The following is an 18,195-nucleotide window of genomic DNA, read 5'->3' as shown; positions in this document are numbered from 1 at the left end:
TAGTCTTTAATATTTGTAAAAGTAAGTGCTCGTAGCTATGAGGGATTAGGGTCTAACTCTTCACGTGTAATTTCGTTAGGATTTTCCCGATTCGATCAAGATACATTCGTCTTCCAACGCTGTAATAAACTATTTAAAAAAAATATAACAGCAATAAAACACAGGGACATAAAATTATAAATAAAGAAAAGAAAGAACATTACGAGATATTCCGCGAAAAACGCTCTGTTACTGAAACTTGGGACATAAAAATAAACGATGGTCTTGTTAAACGCAATATTTGTTGGGAACTTTTTAATGTGAATTGTTCCCAGTTATTTAGTGTCGGCGATAAAATGAGGCATACAACCAATAGAGATTGGTAGCTGTAAGCGTTTTGTTGAAGTTTCTTTGTTAATAATATAATAAATAACTACCTGTTGCCGTGTGGTTCCTGGTACCAATACAAAAAAAGAATACTGCTAATACCACTCCATCTCTTTTCCATGGATGTTATAAAAGGCGACTAAGGGATAGGCTTAAAAACTTGGGATTCTTTTTTAGGCGATGGGTTAGCAACCTGTCACTATTTGAATCTCAATTCTATCATTAAGCCAAATAACTGAACGTGGCCATTCAGTCTTTTCAAGACTGTTGGCTCTGTCTACCCGCAAGAGATATAGATGTGACCATATGTATGTACTTGTTGCCCGCTACTTCGTTCGCGGTAGAAGTACGCTGACTATCTCAATACAATTAGTTTGTAATTAATTGATTATTGAATGCGCGTTCTCTATGCTATGCCTCTTTGATTCTGGGTTTTACTTTATATTTTGGTTGACTGGAAGATATACACACTCATCTAAATCCAATGACTGTTTTCTATTTTTTGTTACATTTCTTTCTATGTGCAATAAAGACCTAACCTAACCTACACAAAAATTACTAAGGAGGTATTTATTGCCTCCTTAGTAATTTTTGTACCATGTTTTAAAGTCAGACATACCTAGTTTATCTGAGAACCGCATTCAAATCAGAGCAGTGGTTTTTGCGTTATGCGAAAACCTTACAGACTGACAGACAGAAATTTAAAAATCACATTTTACCTTAGTTGTTGTTATATAGGTTTTCGGATTTTTTTAAGCATACATTTTGATAAATAAATAGTAGATATTAACTCTACTCATAATATTACGAAAATTCAGTAGGTATAATATAACGAAATGTAATGAATACTCAAAGTGGCCACACCAAAGAGACCATAATATACATAGATGTAACACTATTAGATAAGGGTCATCGCGACCGTAAAGATAAGCTGAAAGCATAATGTACATTTACGGGTTAAAGCCACGTTCACACGATGAAAATAATGATGCCAATAAAGGAATATTACCATAATTTTCACTTTATTTTTTTAGTAAAAATATCATATTGTTATTGAATGTTAGCCACGACGATTTGAATTACTTACCTACAAAGAAAACTCAACAAAAATTAAGCTATTGTTCAGTTTTAAATTTACATTGAGTTAAGTATAACTATAATTTTGACATAATAAGGACTCATCAGGCGCCCCGGTGTCTAACTAAATTGGTGATCCCCGATGAAACTTGATGAAATACCTACTTCTGAAAAAATTATACCATTATAATATTATGTATTTATATGATGATTATGATAACAAAATTATATCTTTCGGCATCTCAATACTGTGATTAGCTTCACATATGTATGTATATCACGAAAATTGCATCATTCCTCCCGTACCCGCATCTTTTGCTTTTTTTAACATCATGTTTATAATATTCAAATGAGTGTTTAATGAGAAACGGAACGTATGGACCTGACCGGCCTTTTATTTATTAATCTTTATGTACCAAATACACTCTGTAAAGTACGATAGCCTACCTTAATGCTAATAGCCTTATCTAACAGTCTAACATTGGGCTAAGCAGATAACTTTTTTGACAGAATCTGTAAAATAGGCGTATATATTAATGCGTAAAACGAAAATTGGGGTTAAATACATCATGGAGTTATTCTTTAGTAATCAAGTATTTTTACTGAAAGCAACAAAAACTGTGTAAACATAACTTTATATTACGCAGCAATGTAGGGTCAGGCTGTCACTAGGCACTCGTTTGTTTGAGTAATGTACCGCAGGTGCGTAGTGATAGAGGTTTTTGGCCACTACATTGTAAGATTATTATACCTGCCTGTTTTGATGCGAAAAATGTTTTAGAGATAATGAATCATAAGCATCATATGTACATACATACATATTGTCACTGACACACAGAGCCATCATTCTTGAAAAGAGGCGCGTTCAGCTGTATAGCTTAATGATGGAATTGAATTTCAAATAGTAACGGGTTGTTAGTCCAACGCCTACAAGAAGAATGCAAAGTTTATTTTTTCATTTCATCAAAAAATAACAGAAACATATCAACAACATGTTTCGTCAAATTTTGCTATTTAATAATGTATTATCCTAACAAAGTTTCCTATCTCGAGTCTGCTGGAAGAGATTTCTTTAGAAATAAGCAGAACCTATTTAATTTTGTTTCTTGTATTAACCATACTCAATGTTTTCTGTGTATACATACAAAAATTAAAAAACAAATAAATAAAGTGTAATCTACAAAAGCTCGTACATGTATAGAATAGCTTATTGCTTTGTCTGAACTAAACAACTGATTGCATACACCAGTGAGTTCACAGCCTCCGAGGAATTGACGGAGATTGCTCTGGCACGAATGTAATTGTACGTTCATTGGTAATTCTGGTGGTGTTTTCACACAATAATTTATCTTATATACATATATAAATATGTCGTGTGGTTCCCGGCACCAAAAAAAAAGAATAGGACCACCATCACCACCACCATCTCATTCCCATGGATGTCGTAAAAGGCGACTAAGGGATAGGTTTATAAACTTGGGATTCTTCTTTTAGGCGATGGGCTAGCAACCTGTCACTATTAGAATCTCAATTCCACCATAAAGACAAACAGCTGAACGTGGCCTATAAGTCTTTCCTAGACTGTTGGCTCTGTCTACCCCGCTAGGGATATAGACGTGTTTATATGCATATATATAATCACGTGTTTATCCCTTGAGGGGTAGACAGAGTCTTATGAATAGTGGAAAGCTACGTTCAGTTTAATTATAGAATTGAGATTGAAATAGTGCGAGATTGCTAGCCCATCGCCGACAAGAAGAATCTCAAGTTTATTAGCCTTTCCCTAAGTCGCCTTTTACGACATCCATTTACGTTTATTTTTTAAATTAAATATCCGATCTCATGATTAGGGTGAGAGGAAACAAAGTGAGTTGTGTGTTTGTCGTATGAAAAGCAGCACATTAAGGCAACTGAATGTGCAACCGTGTTTGTACATCATGTTATTTCTCGCTCGTCGAGGCATAATATTCCCTTTCCGAAATTAACAATTTTTAAGTAATATTTACATTTTGTTTTCATTATAAATATAAAGTATTTGTTGTGGACAGTACATACATATAATCACATCTATATCCCTTGCGGGGTTGACAAAGCCCACAGTCTCAAAAAGACCAATCCTGACAAAGACCTGATTATGGACAGTTTTATACATACATATAAAAATCACGCCTAATTCCCGGAGAAGTAGGCAGAGACTACATCAATTATAATACCACTCCAAAATTCCAATGTAACTAAACCCTTTTGAGAAAATGAGAGTCTCTAACACCAAGAACAAGCGACCTGCAATAATTACTTAAGGTCCTACTCATGGTTTTCAAGTAGGTACCTACAGTTCACCGATTACTAAACTTCATAAATTGTTCTGAGTAAAGGATTCACACATACATACATACATTACATACACACTCGAATCCGGCTTATTAAGTATCTTGTAACTTGGATAACGATTTTTTTCTATTTGAACATGCAATGCATACATACATACATACATATGGTCACGTCTATATCCCTTGCGAGATAGACAGAGCCAACAGTCTTGAAAAGACTGAATGGCCACGTTCAGCTATTTGGCTTAATGATAGAATTGAGATTCAAATAGTAACAGGTTGCTAACCCATCGCCTAAAAAAGATTCTCAAGTTTGAAAGCCTATCCGTTAGTCGCCTTTAACGACATCCATAGGAAAGAGATGGAGTGGTCCTATTCTTTTCTGTATTGGTGCCGGGAACCACACGGCACGGCATTGCAATGTCTTAGCCTAAAATACTTACCGTTTAATAGTCCGCGGGATATTTCCTTGGAGTTAAAAACTAGACTAATTTAGAGTGAGAGAGAGTATTTTATATCTTTTATTAATATTTTACAAGCACTTTCTTAATTTGGCGCAGCTGATAACTGGCGCCTGACTAGCCTAGTTTTTCTGAACGTTATTTGAACTTGTTTCTAAAATTCCCACAGTACATATGGCCAATAAAAAAATAAAATTTCAACATATTTATAAAGATAAACAAAGCAACTTCTAAGAATATCTCCAGCATTTTCCTTAACAAGCTATAAGAAGTTGGCGCAGCCGGTAAGTCGCGCTTGACCTGCGTAGCGTAGTGTGTCGGCGCTAACCTGATTAAGAAGCTAATCCTCTTATGAAGAGACCGCCTTCTTACCGAGTCTTGTTTTAATCGATATAAACGTAACAATGGCACGTAACTAAGTTGAAGAGTCTTCAAGATTTTAACCCAATTAAAGTGACCCATACATTTGTTTTGACTTTACTACTCTTTAGAATCTTATTAAAACAGTGGAGATTTGAATTATAATTGAAACCTAAATGATGAAAACCTAATTTCAGTAATTTCGCGGAAATTACATAGAATATACCCATTAAGTAAAACGATGGTCTGTACAAATCTCTCAATATCTAAGAGCAATGTGTCTTATCATTCAACAGCTAATTATTGTCAAAATTTTAACACTTATAACTTAGATTTGGGTGCTACATGGAAATCAGTTTATTTTCACAAAAACTTAAGTTTCCCTAAAAATAAATTGATACACTTAAGTATCTGCGTCAACCATGTGTTTTAACTATATATCAGTAGTAGGCTTATAAAACTGCGATCTCCCGTCAAAAATACAAGAAGAAGTGTTATCAACGTGAAAAGTGTTTATGTCATTAACTTATGTATGTATATACGCAAAGGGTGAACTTCTCAACAGATTAGCATATTTTGTCTCGAGTATTATGCAAAACTAAAGACAGTAAACCATTTGCCTCGTCTGTTTAAACTTAGGGCGTGTGCGTTGTCCTTTACTTGAACTTTTTGATACATACCCTTTTTTATGTGTTACCTTTTTTTATAATTTATCAAAGTTAAAAAAAAAATAACTTGCTTCCGTGAGAGTCTTTGCTCGTATGTAAGTGGCAGTCTTTCTGTCATTTTGAAGTTTAAATTATTATTTATATAATGCCATGTTTTATGTTGATATTTAAATCTGTCTCGTAATCATTTTTGTGCAATATATTGTCCACTCAAATACCAGTACCTAGTTGACTAAGCTGTGCTTGGTGGACGTCAGAAAAACCATAAAAAAATATAAAAACAAAAAAAAATAAATCACAAAAAAATGTAAAATAAAATAATCCGTTGCTGCGGATCAAACCTAGGTACTGCGACGTGAATAGTTAGAACCGACTTCCAAAATAATAATACAAAAATATATACAAATATTGCTCTTTTAATAGTATAGGGTATTCAGGTCAAACTCATAACCCAAAAATAGACATGGCAACAACGATTAATGTTTTTTTATTATTCCAATCTAAATATTAACACAGTATCTTCGTAACATATAATGTAGGTATCTATATCCTATATCTATATAGGAATGAAGGTAGTTCGCTAACGAGCTGACCACTGCTCAGCCAAGTTATGTGGTTACATCCAGTTTGGCTTTTGATTACATACGACAGAGTGGCGAAAATTAATGACCTTATTAAAATTTAAGAATAGAATCGTAGAGAAAATTATATCATTGCCAAGTCAAAAAGAAATTCAGAAATAAAATAATACATACAGATAAATACATGTAATTAGGTTTTTTTCCCTCACAGAGTAGACAGAGATATCAGACATAAAAAGACTGAAGGCCAAATTCGTGGAATTGAGATTCAAATAGTACCAGGTTGCTAGCCTATCGTTCAAAAGAAGACACCAATGACTGTTGGCTCTAAACTTTAGTTGATATGAGGAACCATACATTAGCATACAATCACCTGATGAATATCAATTGTATAAATCTGTATTTTTTTTATTTCAATCATTAGGTTTTTCATATGCTTTCTTTTAAATCTTTGTCTGTAGAGTACGTGTACTAAGTTCTTATCTAGATTTCTACTTTTTTTTCAATGTTTGTATCTTGTTAGTGGCCAGCTGTGGCGCCAATTTTGTTTTTGTGCAAAAAATATATAGAAAAAAAAATATTTTTGAGAATTGATGCAATCAACTTGGTGAAAAATATTTTTCTCCCATGGTTCTACTTTCAGTTAATTCCGTTATTTTACAATCTGATTATATCTATTTAAGGAAAAGTTGCCAATGTAGAACTGTAAAACAGAAGTTATCAAGTCGCAAGACCGCGCGGTCCAGTAAATTGCACTAGACTTGGCCACGAGTCAACTCGTTAACGTCTAGTAGTATCGATGTCGTTGCTAGTTGCTAAATGGAAAATATCATTTTGAATGTGGGTATTTCTTAATAGATATAGTATTGTGACCGCGAATACCCGAAAAAGCGTGATACACTGCACAGGTTTTAATTCTGCCAATATTCAACGTTATTAAATACAATATTGAATGTTATTACCGTGTGGAAAAACTAATAATGGAATTCAAACAGTAATAGGTTGCAATAAAAACCAATTAAGATAAGCAACTCCCGTCTGACTTCCAGTATCTAACCCATATTGTTCCCATTTGCACCCTCTGCCATTCAATTCTTACACATCCAGTTACCTCAACATGCAACCTTACGATGTTATCCCTCACCAAATAACACACTGTAATATATTTTCATAACTCACAAAGTCCAGTCTTCCTAATGAGGAGAGCATGTTAATTTTGACAACACCATTACCCACTTTTGTGTCGTAAGTAATGAAGCAGGGATTAGGAGTAGCATACATCCTTTAAAATATTACGATAGAATAATTTCTTACTTAATTTTATAACAGATAACAGTAACTAGATAATAATAGACTTTCCCGGAATTTGAATAGGGTGATATCCACTTTCGCCTTATTTAAAAACCGTGATACAAGATCTGATAATACGTGGTAAGAAAGGGTATTTTATTTTAAAACGAAAGAAATTAGGAGAGGTTAATTGTTAGGATATTTTATCGGACATAACGAATGTTTTAAAACAACAGTAGAAGGAGATAATAATGGAAAGAGACGAATAGGCAGACCAAGAATAAAATAAAGCAAAAAGTAAACGGTATACAACATACCAACTAATAAAAGAATCAACAGAGAAAAGAGATGAATTAAGTACGCTCCACTTACTCAACCGACAATAGTTAGCTCTTAAATTTAAGAAGAAAAAGATGGGGTACCCATATCATAGAAGTGAGACTGGCAAGTTAACATACTAATTGATTATTAACCGATTTACCCACTACTCGATTTTGATCAAAGAAGAAATATCAACCTACCAATACCTACCATAAAACCTTTTCATTACCAATGGTCTGTGAAAGCTACTCATTGGCAAATAGCATAAAGCAGCTGAATATACTGGGCGCAGATAGAAATTTTTTTATGGTGCTTGTGAAGTGTAGGAGGTACTTAGAGAGGACTGAAATTTCCGTGAGAATGAGAAGTAAACCTGATATGCATGCGAGCAAACTCTAATCGGTCAGCAAAAGTATATGTGTTTAGTAACGTTTCATAACAACGACTTTCAAGTGTGTACTAAGCTTTAGTCTCAACTGGAGAGTCTCTCGAGACCCAACGCTCTTCGCTAATGGCTACTGTTCATGCCTTATTTTCGTATCGCCATCATAATGGTAAAGGAAATTAGCTTCCTGTTATAAGGAAACTAAAGTGCTAGGTAAAAATGTCTTCCTTTATTTAAATAATGAGGCTTACAGGGAAGATTTATTGGAAAAGCCACTATGTTCAGAACAAAAATTTAAACAAAAAACTTACGTCCTTTTCATTACATTAGGGGTAGAGATGTCCAATAGTAATAAAAATAAAATGACATCCGGTTGCCAGATTAGCAATCGAAATTGTCATCACTATTTATTTGATCATACAATAATACTAAGCTGCGTTTCCCCAATCAGGTCAAAACTTACTTTTAAAGTGAAGTTTTAAAAATCCGTATTTCCTGGCCCTTAACCCAGAAAACATCTTCGATTTCTTCTTTCACTATCTGCAAAACGATAGGGCACGTCCGTTTTGCCCAAATCACCTCTTATCTTTGTTTGTTTTTACTCAGAATCCGTGAGGACATCAGTCCTATCTGCTCGACAAATTACCTATTCTATCTGTCATCCCTTACCTATTACAATTTTAGGGTTACTCGCGGATATTTTTATGCAAATAAGTTTTTCTCAGGGTGATTAGATAGTTTATAGATTTGTATCTCGGGCTTTCTTAAGAATACTCAAAAAACAAAATTAAAATATATGGTTTACAAGAATATTCCTTTTGTATTTAATATTCTTAAGAGACTAAAATAATTGACAAATGATCTCGGCAGAAAAAGGTGTTGAAAATCATTAAATGCAACCTCATAGCGCTAATCAGACTTGCTTTCAGTATAAGTAAGTCCTTCAGGAACCTGAGGTCTGCTTTCTGGCTATTTTCATTCCAGTTCATGCGGTCTACAGTGTATTCAATTCTAAGCTAGACTTCTAAATATAGAATCCTTCTCAAATTGCATACACTCGCTCTTACCCGGACATTTCTTTTCTCATCTCTGCTTCTCGAAATATTCGAGGTATCAAATCATGTGATTGATTGTCTGTGTCATCGGCTTTGTTGTTGGAGATTGATCTGTTCCTTAGAGACGCCTTCGTATATTTCTCTGCCTCATATTTGCCTGTTCCCAGTTGCACCCTCCAGCCTTATGCTTAGGGGCGTGGTGTTCGCTGTCTGACTGTTTTTTTCCCACTTCACCAGGATAAGAGCTTCTTCACTTAAGTCTTCAACACACAGAACCCTCCATAATTTAAATAAACCCGCTCTTGCCCGGACATTTATTTTCTCTCACCTCTGTTTTTCCGAATATTCGTGGGATCAAATCATGTGATTGATGTCAGCCTGTGTCGTCGGCTAATGTTGTTGGAGATTGATCTGTTCCTTAGAGACGCGTCCGTATATCCTATTTGAATGTGAATGCGGATTTGTGGCGTGCTTCGATCGCTGTGTTTAAGATGTATTTCTTCCTGGAATTCCATTGAAATGGAGTTCATTCTGTTGTCTTTCTTTTGCGTTATTTTTCATTACTCATATGCTTGATATATAATGTAAGGTTACTAACTATTTGTAATTATAGCTTTTACGACATAAATTCACATGACTTTTTTTCATGAACCATTTGTAACAATGTGGTGTAAATATCGTATAGACTAAGAAAAGTTCATCACATTAAATAACATTCAAGAGAAATTGAAATAATCTGACAACCTTTCATAATATAAATTCCAATTCCATAATTAAGCCATCCGACCGAACTTTTCGAAACACATGGCTCCTGCCTATCCCATAATAACAAATCCCTTACTAATATTATAAATGCGACGTCTGTCTGTCTGTTCCGCTTTCACAGCTAAACCGCTGGACCGATTCAAATGAAATACCATATTCATAAAGTTAACGTTCTAATAAAGTATAAAAAAACATCAACCGGCAGTACCAATACAAGTCTTAATAAAATTTCAAGCATCACAGAACAACACACAGCCCATCCGTCCAGGCTTTTATCTAGATTGCTTCAGCGTGGCCTGGGCCAATTACTCCTAATTTTGTCCTGAATAATTGAGGCCTCGGCAGGGATACGAGTAGCGCTCAGTCGGATGAGCTTGCAATTGAATTGTTTGGTTCCCTTTTGTTGCACTTTTTTGCGTAGATTTAAACTAGAATTTTATATCACATGCCCTGTTTTCAACTCATCAAAAACATTATCTGGAAATGCTGATGATGCTGAAATGAGCAAGAGTTTAATGTTGTTGGAAAGGGCAGGAATCATTTGTATTCAAAAGAATGTCAGTCACCTCGAAAGTCACTAAAATCGATGGCCATGAAATATGATTTAATTGACATTCAAAAATGGGCAGGTTGATGATTCATGGCCTAAACAGTTTATATGCAAAACCATTCTCTTAATTGACTTTTACAACTACGCGGAAACTATTATTACTTTTAATTGTTGTCTTAAAATACCCCGTTTTTACATTGAGGGTTAAACCCGAACATGAGAGACAATCATAACGCAACACAACAAAAGCAGACGCACGTCGTTCAGTCGCTTGCGATAATTTATAGCGACAATTAATTCGCTTCTACAATTCATTCGTTGTAACCGCTGACATTAAATTTAATGAATCAACACCCAGGCCAGACTACAAGAGGTAGGGTTGCCACGTCTATATATAAAACTATATAACTACATAGTATAACCCAAAGTTGCTTCCCACGTCTGTATGTATGGTTATATCTTTAAAACTACACAACGGATTTTGATGCGGTTTTTTTATAGATACAGTAAGTCAAAAGGAAGGTTTATATGTATAAATTTTACCCGTGCAATGCCGGGGCGGGTCGATAGTATTAAATAGAAGTCATTGGTTTCTGAGTGACTGACTAACCGACAGCCCAAACCGCTGGATCTAGAGATTGGAAATTTGGCACGTCAACATGAAATTCAAGATTATTTTGAAAGATCACACAATATGTCGAAAGAGATAAGGCGTAATAAACAGACAATTTTTCACGAAATCAACCAAAAAAATACATACTGCCCACTTCCTTATAACTCACGTTCAAAACCCTATTACTTTAAGGGTTAAAAATGCGAGCTTTAATACTGACAAATCTGGACGCTTTATTTTAATATGACCTAAGGATATGTACTTGGTTAGAAATTGAGGTCAAGCGCCAACCCTGGCCGCCGTGACGAATGGAGACACTGCTTAATCTATCCTTGTCTCACTCGGAATTAGTCTCGTTTCATTGTATTTAACAGAGGTATTTTTTAGTTTTCAGCTTACATTTCTTGTTTTTTTCAACGTGCAAGACAATTTTGCATCTTTGTCAAATTTTGACTTCACGAAAATAAGTGATGATGATTTTTATGGTTTTCATAGTTAAGAAGATTTACATCTACTAAACCTGACACCCAATTCAGGATCCATGGTCTCCATAAAGGTGAGGATCCAACCGGGACTAAAGCCAGGAAGAAAAAGATTTACATCTTCCCTTTCTTATCTTTGTGTTTTCTTGGTTGCACTTTCGTCACTAATTATACTTCTTTGCCTAGAATCTGTTTTCTGAAATGACTCTTTCCACACTTTTCTTTGTCCGATCTCTAGACATCATTTGTTTTGCAGAAATATATACTCATACAAAAGTATGTACATAATGTATTTTTACATCATAAGTACATTCAATATTTTGTTTATGGATGGTTGGGAGAGCCATGGGTGGTAACCCACCACTGGGGGAAGATAAATTATCAGGATGTTTCGCTCCACGCGGGCTATTGTTGATGATATTGCTCTTACGGTGAGGGAAAACATCGTGAGGCAACCCTGCACATTCAGGCAACTGGATGTGTTACCATGGACCAATACGGGTTAGTTTTACCTGCAAAGGTTGCGGAGGTCAGATGGGAATCGCTTCGTGTAAAAACCTGAGTCTAGGATCCATGGTCAAAGACATACCCCGGGCTCCTCACCAGAGAGGTGAGAATATGACCGGGCTAACGCAAGGAAGAAGAAGAAGTTTCGCTTCACGCGGGCGGAGCCGCAAGCAAACTCTAGTCTTTTGCCAAAGCAATTTCATATATGGCGTTCTTAATGATTAATCCTCAAAGAAACACCAGTATTTAGTCAAAATGAAAGGGAAATTATATAATTAATAGGCACCGTCTCTTAAATCTATCATTTGAGATCACAGTGTGAAAGGGGTTTTAGAAATGTATGTATGTATACATATATAATGTCACGTATTTATCACGTATATATCCCTTGCGGGGTAGACACAGCCAACAATCTTGAAAAACTGATAAGCCACGTTCTGCTGTTTCGCTTAATGATAGAATTGAGATTCAAATAGTCACAGGTTGCTAGCCTTTCGCCTACAAGAAGAATCCCAAGTTTATTAGTTTTTCCTTTAGTCGCCTTTTACGACATTCATGGGAATGATATGGAGGGGTCCCATTCCAAAATGCCGGGAAATGAGAAAGTAATTCTATTTGTTTTCGCTTTTATCGCCATATGTTTTTGGAAACCAACTCAGTTTCATCATTCAAACATGCTATGAAAATTTCCTACATCTTTTAATAATTACCCTCACTGTAAGCTGCAGGACAACCTTTCTATAAGCATTGATTAACTTATCCTGCTAAGTCTAAAAGAGCCGACTTATACCATAACACTATATCAAACAAATCTCCTTCAACAAATACTCAACTCCGAAAACTCCACACTGACCTCGTTCCAACTCCAACTCCCATTTATCAAAATATGACATAAATCTTTAGATCTCACTCGCAATTAATTCGGAATCTAAGCCAGTGCGTGCCCTAACCGACTAAGATAATGCTCAGTGACAAATAGTTCACCGAGATACAAGGCCTTCGGAATTAATGATTCATTTCATTGAGCAAATCCTGAACCTTGTTTGGGTCTTATTTCTAGTGATGGTACCGGTAAACATTATCACATCTCATACACCTACATAATCTTTTATAAAAAATTCTCGTGTCACAATGTTCGTTCCCGTACTCCTCCGAAATGGCTTGACCGATTCTCATCAAATTTTGTGAGCATATTGAGTAAGTCTGAGAATCGGCCAACATCTATTTTTCATACCCCTTAGTGATAAGGGTCCACCTGTCCACCCTTAACATTTTTTTTGATATAGAAATTACTTAAAAATTATTTATATGGCAAAACAACGTTTGCCGGGACAGCTAGTAACATCTTAATATATAAAAAAGGACTTTGGAAATAGATAAATTTGGCATGTAGATTGTTTTATGTTCCCCTAAATTCCAGCGGAAAGAGATACTAACAATTTTTCGTTTCACGCAGGCTGAGCTGCGGGCAAACTCTAGTACATAAATACTGGACAAAAAACACAGATTGAGCTAGCCCCAAAGAAAGAACACACTTTTATTGTGAGATACTTACTCAATGACTTTATTTTTTTTAATTAATGCAATAAACATTAAAAAAAATTTGTATCAAGACCTGATCGAAATTGGAACTAGGGACCTGTGATTTCGAAAAACTAACACTACCCCTCCTAGTCGACATTAAAAATTAAATAACAGTTAACTATTAGCATTTACGCGCATCAGCATACGTGTAGCAAGTTTTTGGATACAATTTCGTAACACCGCACGTACGTAAAATTCAAACCGTTGCTCCTACAGCAACGTTATTAATATGCTACAAAGCCTAACGTTAAATCCGAAAAAAGGCCAGCCCGTTTTGCGGAACTTACGCAAACAGATCCAGTTCGGAAGTTCCACGATCACGTACTCGGAAATGGAATTTTAAATCCGCACATCGTACGTACTTATAGTACCTACTTACTTAATAAGACTTTAGATAATACAATAAATGTTATTTTGCGTACTTTTAGTACTTACTTAATAATACTTTAGGTAATGCAATATATGGAATCTTGAAATATCTTTTAGTCAATATTTTTACCTAATTGTTTTATGTGATATGTTATCACATATACATCGACGTATGTAAGCTAACTAACAATAAAATATATAGACGGAAACATATTAATATATTAACTTCTATAATATTATACGTTACTAGCTGTCCCGGCAAACGCTGTTTTGCTATATAAATAATTTTTAAGTAATTACTAGTTAAAAAAGATTTCAAGGGTGGATAGGACTACCCTTATCACTAAGGGGTATGGAATATAAATGTTGGCCGATTTTCAGACCTACTCAATATGCTCACAAAATTTCATGAGAATCGGTCAAGCCGTTTCGGAGGAGCACGGGAACGAACATTTTATATGAAAGATAAAAAGTACATTAAAAGTAAAGACGGGAAAAAAGTATGATTTATGTATGTATGTATTTTATTGTTAAGTTTTATTTTGTTTACTTTGTCCCGTATATATTTATTTCAGTTCTGTAAGAAATGGACTAGCTCCGCGGATTCCAAGTGGGAAGGGAGAACACGCCTTTGGTGCGCGTGGTAATGAGCCAATGATTTTACGAAACGATCTTATGTCTCTTAATAATTTAATAAATAGCATTTGGAATATAATAGAGGGTCCATATGGATAATTTGGTTGGAGCACACAAGGATAAACAAGAATCGAGGTAAGTGGAAACATTTTTTGAATGTTCCCTCTCGAAAAATGCCTCTATCATATAACATGTAGGTATGTATGTACAATTGTGCAAGGATTAAAGTAGCCCTAAATTAAGGATAAGTCTATCTCACTCTCTCCCTCTCTCTCTCTCCCTCTCTCTCTCTTTCTCTCATTACAATCCTTAATAACGGTCATAAAACCTCGGGGTCCTATGTAAGGGCGCAATCAAGGAGTATAATGGAGTATACTCAATTTCATTCTTAACTGGTTTTAAAGCCAATAAAAACAACATGTTAGGTATTAGGGTACTTTATACATATAAACATCCTGGAAAAATAATTGTTTGTTGCAGTCAGAGCTGGCGACATACCTAAAGTTCATGATTTAATTCATAATAGGTATATACTCTTTAAGCAAATGTTATTGTCATTTGCTTCAGACCTTACAATATTAAATTCCTCTGAAGAATGGCCTCACATGTGTAAAATGATAACTTAGTGTTAATAGACTTATTATTTCGAAAAAATTAACTTAGTTGAATTCTGGTGATGTTATTGACAAACAATTAAATCTGCAAAATATTTTATAAGTGTAGATCATAATTTAGTTTTCAAAATTCTACACTTTATTTTGTTGAAGTAATTAATTATAAAAATCTCTGGTTGTATTACAAACATAGGTTCTAAATGTTCTAAAAAGAATTAACACTTGTGCAATTTTACGAGTCTTTTTTTCATTCATTCAATCTTTAGTATATTTATTTTTAATGTTAACTGATAAAAGCTGTAATAAAACATTGCTTTAACTTTTAAGCCGCCTTCTTAGCAATTATGTTTATTTCTTTCATTCTCGTTTCTAACTACTTCCACGCTCTACAACATACGTTATCTACGCGCATCAGACAGTGAAAATGTCCCTGATAATTTTGCCGGAGGCGTCTTAATTCGGCCTCGTGTAATTAAGGACCAACCCGGGGACCGTCAAATTAATTACATCTATTTGAGATAATCACTGGAAACTCTAGAAGGGTGATTTTTTCTTTTTTTTTTTCTCAGTTGTCACTGAAAAGAAATTCAGCAATTTGATAGGCTTAATTTGTTTTTTTTTTTGTATTTTTAAGAATGATGAAATAAGATTATTATTTTAAGAGGGAAGTTATTTTTAACAAAGACTTTAAGAGTAAGCGGATAGGTTGTGAAATTCAGGATAATATTTCTAAATTATTATCTATTAAATAACGGACTTAATACCACAAGCCAGTCGAATGTTTGGACCAAACTGAATATTTTCCTGGAGACTTGAAATAAAGAAGGAGTCAAACGCTAGAATCAGAATAAAAAAAGAGTATTTTCTTGTCATCACAATTACCGTTATTACGGGACATGTTCATCATCCTCCTAGGCTCAGTGGTAAGAAGTCTGGGGTGCGAATCATAATTCTGGATTGGATAAGTCAGGTTTTTACACGAAGCGACTCCCGTTTGATCTCCGTGCCCTTGCAAGAGAACCCAACGCATATTTGATCATGGTTACTTTGCCTACAAATCGAGATGCCTCAGGATTCCTCACAATGTTTTCCCTCACCGTAAGAACATCGGTTAACAATCAAATAATATAAATCAGAATAGAGTCATTAGTACAATAACATGGCCGCAACGACGTCATCAGGATTTTAAGCTATCATCAAAGCATTATACTTTTTTATTCTGATGCCTAAACCGTCCTAACCGTCAGTCTAATTTGTTCTATAGAACAAAGAATACTCTTTTCATCAAAAATTTAAGTCTTCAAAAAAAAAAATAACAAAAACAACAAAGAAAAAAGTTAATATTTTGTCTATAACCCTGTAACCCTTCCCACATCAAAAGGGTAAAATTGGGGTGAACGTTGAACATCACGTGTTGATTTTACTGTCCATTATCGTTACTTTGAATATTTTGTTTTACGCTTTTTTCGTGTAGGAAAATATAGGCGTTATGTTATATTAGATACACACGTGTTGCTTTTAGTGTAGCGATGTTATCATACGTTATACCAGAATATAATACTCGTTTGCAGTTAAAAATGTATGAATGAAGATTCATGGTTCTCTAAAGAATATCTATATTTTTAACAAGGTTAATAAATTTAAAATTCTTCTTTTAGACCATGGGTTAGTAAGTTTAGTAAGCTATCATTATTGAAATCCCATTTCCATCATCAAGCAAAACAGATGAAAGTGGCTTTTCAGTATACTAGAGACTATTGGCTCTGTCTACCTCAACACTGTTTGCACTCGATTTTTACTATCTTATCATATTGCTTACATTATCAATACCATTTTCTACAATGACTTTCCAAACATATGTAGTGCATGCTTGGATTGCGACCAATGTAAATTAATACCTGTACATCTGTTTCTCTTAACCACCCTCATATTTCTGATTCAATCTGACTCAAAAATGTATCAAAGTCAAATTAAAAAAATGATGCATGTAAAACCTTAATCCTTCTAGAATATTCCTAACGACAAGCCAGACAGAATCCCCACCCGAATTTAATAAATCTCTCGTGTTGCTTCCCCGGGAATGGGCCGGAAACTCCCAGAGTCATAACAATCTACCGTCAAAAGATAAAATGAAATATTTGCCGTTTAAGGCCAGAGGCTAAGGTTGCTAAACCCGATACGTGACTCAAAACTGTTACTCACTTTTATTATATTGTATTAAGATTATAATAAAAGTTATACGTTTAGACAAATAGCAGAAACAGATTATAAACTTGGGATTCTTCTTTAAGGTGATTGGCTAGCAACCTGTCACTATTAGAATTTCAATTCTATCATTAAGCTTAGCAGCTGAACGTGGCCTGTCAATCTTTCAAGACTGCTGGCTCTGTCTACCCCGCAAGGGATTTAAACGTGATTATAATAATAAATGAAAAAAGAAACAGATTATTATTTCGTCATATTTGTATAAAGCTAATGTGATGTGCATAAGTCAGAAAAAGTCAAGTAGGATTTGAATCTATGTCTCTCTCTTTTTATTCGATTACAACTATCATATAATTGTGACTGACAAAGCCAACAAAATAACTATTATGTTTATACAATGCGGTCAGTGCGCAGGGCAAGAATGCTAAGTTTCAGAACAATTCAATTCAAAACTTAAAGGCCCAGCAGCAAGTTTAAGTACTCACTTACAAGTTGACAATAACATCTACATACATATGTACATTCTGGTATGTTGACAAGTGAATAAACACGTATGGCTTTATGACCCCTGAAAAGTTGGTTTATGTCCCATCAAATGTTTTTGTTGTCTCAACATTTGGCATTAGATGTCAGCGTTTGGATGATAATTCTTATAATGTTTATAATTGTGTTAAAAATTACTTATTATTTTCATTATATTGTTTTGCGTATGATAATAAAGTTTTTCAATCCAATAAAAGATATTTATTGTAAATGATTTGAAAAATACACACATCCTTGTCTTTAACGGTATAGGCAAAGCCATTAATCTCAGAGCTCGAAGATCATACTTGAGATGATAAAATTAAGTTTCAAAGATAATTTCAATTTCATTTATATTGAAAAATACAGAATTAATAACAATAAAAATAATTAATTACATTCACTTATTCAACTTTCCGCATACAGACAAGTTATAGTCAGGTCCCAGTAATTA

At 34.5% G+C, this 18,195-nt stretch overlaps 1 protein-coding gene across 1 annotated transcript in view; it reads right to left on the bottom strand.

The window, feature by feature from the left end:
* The window catches only part of LOC106129765 (lachesin), a 105,513-nt gene that overhangs the window by 44,839 nt on the left and 42,479 nt on the right, over nt 1-18,195 (bottom strand). The gene's annotated exons all lie outside the window — the stretch shown is intronic.

Source organism: Amyelois transitella, chromosome 16 (assembly GCF_032362555.1).
Source record: "Amyelois transitella isolate CPQ chromosome 16, ilAmyTran1.1, whole genome shotgun sequence".
Classification (NCBI taxonomy): Eukaryota; Metazoa; Arthropoda; class Insecta; order Lepidoptera; family Pyralidae; genus Amyelois; species Amyelois transitella.
Note: the sequence above shows the minus strand (reverse complement) of the source record. Positions and strands in the feature narration are given on the sequence as shown.